The sequence below is a fragment of the Pygoscelis adeliae genome, unplaced genomic scaffold, assembly GCF_000699105.1.
Source record: "Pygoscelis adeliae isolate BGI_AS28 unplaced genomic scaffold, ASM69910v1 Scaffold433, whole genome shotgun sequence".
NCBI classification, from domain to species: Eukaryota; Metazoa; Chordata; class Aves; order Sphenisciformes; family Spheniscidae; genus Pygoscelis; species Pygoscelis adeliae.
The window spans coordinates 126847-133744 of record NW_008824472.1 but is presented as its reverse complement, the minus strand read 5'-3'; positions in this window follow the sequence as shown (position 1 = coordinate 133744).

Below are 6898 nucleotides of genomic sequence, written 5' to 3'. Positions count from 1 at the left end.
CCCAACTCCTTCCTCATTGGAGGCTGACGGCCACGCCGACCCCCGCCTCCTCCCCATCCCGGTTGTTGTTCCGCTTCTGTTGTTCATCCGCTGGCGATGTTCCTTCAGTGAGAGGCAGTCAAGGTCGTCAACAGTCTCTATCAGCGCATTCCTTTGCTGCTCAAAAACACGGGTCGCTCAGAGGCACTAGATCGTGCCCCTGCTGTATTAACCACCCCTCCGCACATTTCTGTGTCCCGATACCATACATTTCAGTCTTAAACTTGAGAAACAGAAGGCATGGAACTTTCCACAATTCAGCAAATAATTGTAGATAAATCACAGTCTAATCACAGACAATAGGCAGAAAGAGGAAACCAGCAGCTTGCATCCAGTATTTGTTTAACCCGCAGCAGGCTCCATTTTCAGGAGACACCTGCACTGTCTGCTCCAGTGGCACAAAGTGGAGATGCTTTCATGCACTAGTATTTCAGAGTGGAGCGGGTGTTCTTGCACTTGACCATGCAGTTCCATGGAGCAGACTTAAGAAGAACAAGTGTCCAATAATCAGTTTTCTGGAATTGCCAGATTCATCCAGCAGCACTTGTCCAGCCACGCTGCACTTCCAGTTCGACTCAGTGTCCCCCTCTGCCCCTCTTGCTCCTCTCCTGCCATTGGTCACCAGCTGTTCCCCCTGCACGGGTGACCCTGCAGCTCTCTGGAAAGCATGGCTTTTGGGAACAGCCCTTCACGTTCCACTCCCTGTGCGGACTGAAGTGACACCTCCCAGTGACACTGCCCGCCTCATCGCTGCAGGCTGGTGTTTGCCATCCTCCGGCACCCATCAAGGCACGGGTGCCCTGAGTGACCCAGCATCACTGGAGGGGGCAGGCATCCCTTGTGGTGCCCTCTGAGACCTGGGAGACTCAACTTCTCATAGGCAACGTCTGCTGGTGGTGATGCCTCCCGGGGAGGAAGGAAAGCCCTCAGCCCTTCACAGTCCACGGCGTCAAAATGGATGGCTCACCTCCCAGGCAGCAAGACCCCAGAAGTGGGTCTGGTCCTCAGAGACCACACTCATCAGGCGTCCTTCAGCAGAGTATGTTCAAGTGCAACTCCCAGCACTTCATGAGGAGGGCAGAGGGGTGGATGAACCCAACTGCCTTTCCCTCCCAGAGCCCATGCCGATGCCCAGGCAGCCTTCAGGGGAGATTCATGGCACTGCAGCAAAGGGACTTTGCAGGAGAACTGTCAGTTGGTGAGACCAGGAGCCATGTTGTGGCTGTCCTCTCCTTGCAACAAGATGCTGGTGGCAGGGATTGCCGTTCCTGGCTCTGTTTTTATACTTTTTGTACTTCTGCTGTCTTTGAGCCATGCTAGGTTAAGAGAGGAGCAACTCGTCTGTCCTGCAGCAGGCAAGCAGTGCCCGTTCCTCATTAAGCCCTCCCACGTCTGAATGTGAAATGCCACGTCAGCCTGCTGGCAGCAGAACAGTGGGATTAGACCTGACAAAATTGCGGTGAGAGGCGCGGGATCTTCCTGTCTCTCCAGGTGTGAGGCCCCATACCGCTTCGTTCAGTGAGAATGCCCTTCAAGGATGCAAATATGGTTTTAGCTCAAGCCTCCATACAAATGGCCATTGTTTAAGATGCCCAGGAATTGTCATTTAAACTTTTAATGAATAGGAAATGAAGACCCTTGGTTAAGCAAAGGAACATCTCTGTATTGTAATAGATTTTGCAGACAAGGGCAATATGCAGTCCAGCCAGCAAAGTCAGGAGCAGAGATGGAGGGTACACAGGAGCTGGTACAAAGAGATCAAAGCAACAGCCCCTTTGCCAGGATTCCTGCAGTGGGCCATGATGGCTATGAGCAGGAACATCTGGAAATAATGTCACAGACAGCTGGTGAGAACTTGCAGCTCTGTCTCAGGATTTCATGACCTATTTTCATTCTCAAAAAAACCCCAAAGACTTGAAATGCCCTAGGGAGACAAGAAAATTCTTTGTCTTTGTATGCACTGTCTTGGAGCCATTAGGAAGCGTCCTTTAGGGCAGCGTTTCCAAAGCACTGGGGCTATTGAGCATACCCAAATGGTGAATTGAAAACTGTGCTCCAGCAGCCATCCAGCTGGATGGACTTCTCTCTGCCTGCAAACATGTAGTGATTCTCACTCATTCACCCCTCCAGAGGCTCTGCTGGACAAGAGGCTTTCAGCACACCTGAAACTGGATCCTATGCCCTTGCTTCAAACTGAGCAGTAGGCATTGAAAGTGTAGCCAAAACTGCAGAGCCAAAGCTTGTCACTGTACGCACAAGTAACTGGCCCACCCACAGCAAAACAGGTAAAATTTGGCAGGCTGCAGCAACATCAAACTCAAGTAAAGGCTAGAAGCACGAATTAGCAATGGGACGTATTCTGCAGAAACATCAAAAGAATATGAAGAAATGGATTCACCAGAGGACTTCCAAAAGGTATAAATTTGTGCATCATGCTGCATAATCTCATCTGTGTGTACAACCAAACTGACACAGCTCCTCTGAAAGGGCAAGAGCCCTGTGAAAGGACTTAGAAGAAACCTTCCTTTCAGAATGATTTTCTTAGATGGCAAGGTCTTCAAATCTGGGCCATTTACACAATGCTTCCAGCCACGAAAGTAGTCAGTGCAGGGTCACAGAGGATTTCTCAAGTGGACCCTGCCCTCCTCCCAAGGCTGCACCATCTCACTGTCACGTACTGTGGGGCAATGCCAGTGCACAGAGTGAGAACCCACCACGTCCCTTCCCTCCACCATCTGGGTTTGAATTGCCTCAAACAAAGGAGAAATCCCCCACTGGGTGAAACAGGGTTGAGGGAAGATGAAGATCATTTCCCCCAGGACATTTGTAGGGAGTCCATAGGGTTAGAGCATGGTAAGGGAACAAGGCCCTTGAAAGTAAAGCAGCAGAAAATACTCACATTTGAGTCAATGCAACCCAAACCTTAGTTTGAGGAAGATACCGGAAAGCTGAAAGGGGCCAACACTCAGCAGCAGGAGAGCGGCTGCTCCAAGAATCACCCTCCACAAAGCTGAGCTGGGAGCAGGTGGGAGAAGGGGAACCAGAACTTGGGTACAGCCCAGTTGGATTTTGGTACCACCAAAGGAGTTCACATGCGTAAGCTTCCTCTATGGCCACAGCCCTAGATTCTGTGCCTGGGTGTGGTGGGCTGACCCCGCCAACAGCTAAGCCCCCACCCAGCTGCTCACTCATGACTCCTGCAGCGGGATGGGGAAGGGAACCAGAAGAGGAAAAGTGAGAAAAATTTGTGGGTTGAGGTGATGACAGTTTAGTAAGAGAAGCAAAGTTGTGCACACAAGCAAAGCAAAATAAGGAGTTTATGCCCTGCTCCCCATAGGTGGGCAGATGTCCAGCCACTCCTGGAAAGCAGAGCCTCAGCACGCATAGCTGTGTTTGGGAAGATCAACGCCATAACCCTGAACGTCCCCCTTCCTCCTTCTTTCCCTGAGCTTTTATTGCTGAGCACGACATCATACGGTGTGGGATATACCCTTGGTCAGCTGGGGTCAGCTGTCTCCTGCCAGTTCCTTGCCCACCCCCAGCCCACCCGCTGGTGGGGTAGAGTAGGAGAAAGAGAAGCCGTTGATGCTGTGCAAGCACTGCTCAGCCATAGCTGAACATCAGCAACCCAAAACACAGCCCCACACAGGCTGCTGTGAAGAAAATTAACTCTATCCCAGCCAGATCAGGTGCAGCGGGTAACACATCTGGGTCAGGCTGAGGGGGATGCTCCAGCCACTTCTGCCATCCGATGTCCCTATAAAGCCTCTGCCACCTCACAGCACCGGGAAAGTCACACCTGATAGGAGACTGCTAAATTCTGGCTCCTAACTCTATTAAACCCCTTGTAAACAGTCCCTGACAACACTTTAAAATAATGGTCCATTATGGCAGCAATGCTTAATTAGAGTGGAACTGACAAATGGAGTCATCATGATTAATGTTATTATAATGAATACATCTGCAATTTGGTATAAGACACAGAAATGTCTGGCTTCCCAGGAAACCCTCAGATACAGAGGGTGTCTTTTATATTCATAGGGATATAATAATTCCTCTGAAGGAATCTCATCGTAATTTAGCATGAATTAATGTCCATTTATCACACTGTGTTACCCAGTGCAGCAATTTATCTAAATCCTATATATGCAATGTAGACTCTTGTCTAAGAACACCCGATAATGGAGAAATCCTTTGAAGAAATACATTTACTGTAGATCATTAATGCTCAGTGTGCTAAGTGGCCTTTAAATTAAACTAAGTTAAATAAACTCTTCTTTAATATACCAGTGTAACTTTTTCATTAACAAACACATTAAGGCCTTTTCCATTTACATACAGCTGATGCAAGCATATGATACTAAAATGTTCAATTAGCAGAGCAAAATGTAATTCAGAGTGTCTATAGGGTAAGAAAAGGCAGAAGGCAGCGGTTTGGTACACCAGCCTTGCGTCTTTGGATAACTGCATGCCGGTCCTGCAGGAACTTGTGGTAGGTTTGGCTGTATAGCCTGGCTCCAGGGTTTGCCAGAAAGGTTGTTCCCTGTAGAAGGGCAATAGCTGCCAGGAAGGGGCAAAACCCCACAGAGGAGGTTGCAGGCTGTCATGGGGGCCCATCATTTTCTATATGGGCAGAAGTTGTCCAAGCTGCTGTGCTTGCCTCCCTCCACACACCCCCTGGGACCAACGTGACCTGCTGTGGCTGCTTCTCATTGAGGCACCATCTGTGCCCACATTTAGGCTCCAGTTCAGTTTGCAAACTGGTTTTAATGTGGATCCACTCCTTTCCTGGGGAGGGCAACCGGAGCTGCACACCTAGCACGCTCCAGCCCCAACGGGGACGTGGGCATCATGGTGGAGAAGGACTGTGGCTGCGTGTGGGGCAGTCCCACCACCAGCCGTCTCCGCTCCCAGTGAGGAGCACTTACGTTGGCATGGGGGCTCCTGCTTGTGTGCCAGCCCCGTTCCTCACACGAGGACCGCAGGGAAGCCTGACAGCAGAGCCCTGCGGATCTGGCCTAGAGGGGGTCTCCTCTGTTCGAGTAAAGAATCCCCAGATCAGTGCATTGCTGGTGTCTCCCCAGCAAACCTCTGAGCCTTGGTGTGCAAGATGCTAATAGACTCCAACAAAACCTCTACGATGGTGATTATCTTGATCCTCATGTTCAAATTGTACTTACACAAGAGTCTGTCCACAAGATTTCTGATGTGACTGCAATCCTCTTTACTAGGTATTTTTAGGCAACAGTAAGAAAACTTTTCATACTAGGTGGAGGAATAATCTACCTTCATTCCTGCCACCTGCATGCCATTTCCCCGTGTGCAATCAAGAGAAAGAGAAGCGGTAGCTGTTCTTGGCCGGAGGAGAAATCCCAGTTAGAGATCTTCTGCAGGGACTCACTGGCAACTTACTGACTGGCTGGTGCACCAGTGGGAAACAAAGTAAGGCATGCAAAGGACGTACAGCACAGTGAGGAAAAAAAAGGGCTCCCAACATTTAAAGCTGTATGGCTATTACACATTAGGCTGGAAAAATACCTAATCTAAAAGGCGCACAGCAACCTGTTCTGTGTGAATTCTGGTCGACAAGCCTGATGGTGGAAGAAGAGCTCCATGCATGTTTAATTGTCTCTTGTGAAAAGGGCACTGCACCTATATCCCTGTTTGCCTTATAAAAGCCCAATTTAATACTTTACTTTCTTTATACAAAATTCTCCTAAAAATCTTTCATCTTGCTTGTCTCAACACGCTCTGAACGTGCTAATTTGAGAGGCTGTTAAATAAACCAGAAGGCGCAGGATTCTTTGGCTCAGCGACTGGCTTCAGGACTGTGGGTTTAAATTCACTGACTAAAAAAATCACGCTGATTACCAGGCTATAAAAGGTGCAAAATGAAGTACGTTTAGTGTGCCTACTCAGGGGGAAGGGGAGGTGAAAAAGCTCTTGAATACCAATCAGAGAAACCAACACATAAAACAAGGGGAGGATAAAACTTCCAGAAAATGGAGTGATCGGAGCAGAAAAAAAAGGAATAAAATTTTTATATCTGAGTTTCTCTACAGCAAACAAATTATGACAGTGGTGGGAGCTCTCCTCTGAGAAGACCAAGCTGAAATGCCTGCATGAAAAGCATACACCCTTGCTTCTCCCTTGGCTTTTATATTACAGATACTAAAAGGGAAATCATTGCTAGTTGCCTGCCACCACCTCTCCCACTGGCGCCAATGGAAAACGTGCTCGCACCCACAGCAGCCTCCCGCTTCTCAGGGCAGCTTCCCTCCATCCCTCCAGTTTGCCACCAGCCAGCACACAGAGGAGGAGGAGGAGAAGGATCAGGAGCAGGAGGAGAAGGAAAGGAGCAAGAGGAGGAGGAGGAGGAGGAGAAGGAGCAGAGTTTCTTGTGGCAGAGCCGTTTTGGTCAGTGACTGTGCAGGGTCTTGCCTGGTGGATCCTGCTCTGCACTGGGCTCTGAGACAAGGCTGCAAGATGAGCTGCTTCTCCTGGAAAGAGTTCAGAACTTGGTTCCTTGGCATTTTGGGAGGAATTTGGTCCGTTGGTGTTTTTTTGGGGAATGGCAGGTTGTCTGTTTGGTTGGATGGTTGGTTGATTTGTTGATATTTGTTGCAACACATTGGTTCTCACAGCTGAATTTTAGCATTTAGGGAAGTGAGGTGGTGTATCTTACTACGTGTGTTAAACACAACCATACAAAGCTTTTGTAAGCAATATAGGGATTACCTAAACCACCAGCTCCCAGAAACTGGGAAGATGCATGGCTGAAGGATTGCTCTAAACTATCCCTTTTTTTTTGGTCCTTCCTTTAGTATCCAATGCCAGCTGCTGCATAGACAGGATACAA